Genomic DNA, 224 nt, shown 5'->3' with positions numbered 1-224 from the left:
ACAAGAAGAATGATATAGAGTTCTCATAATGTCTATTGTTAAACAGAAGAACATAAACGAAAAAATAAATAATTAAATCAGAAGAAAAATTGTTCAATGTGTGACAAAACTAAAAAGAAAGAAATGGACCTGAATTGCTCTCTTCGGCAGAATTGCAGCATTATGCAAACCAAGCATTTCAGCAACCTTCACAGAACAATATAAAGAAATGGTATGATGTTAGT

This window comes from Theobroma umbraticum, unplaced genomic scaffold, assembly GCF_002168275.2.
Source record: "Theobroma umbraticum cultivar Fairchild unplaced genomic scaffold, ASM216827v3 scaffold_31.0, whole genome shotgun sequence".
Lineage (NCBI taxonomy): Eukaryota > Viridiplantae > Streptophyta > Magnoliopsida > Malvales > Malvaceae > Theobroma > Theobroma umbraticum.
The sequence above is the reverse complement of the archived record's forward strand: the minus strand, read 5'-3'. Positions refer to the sequence as shown.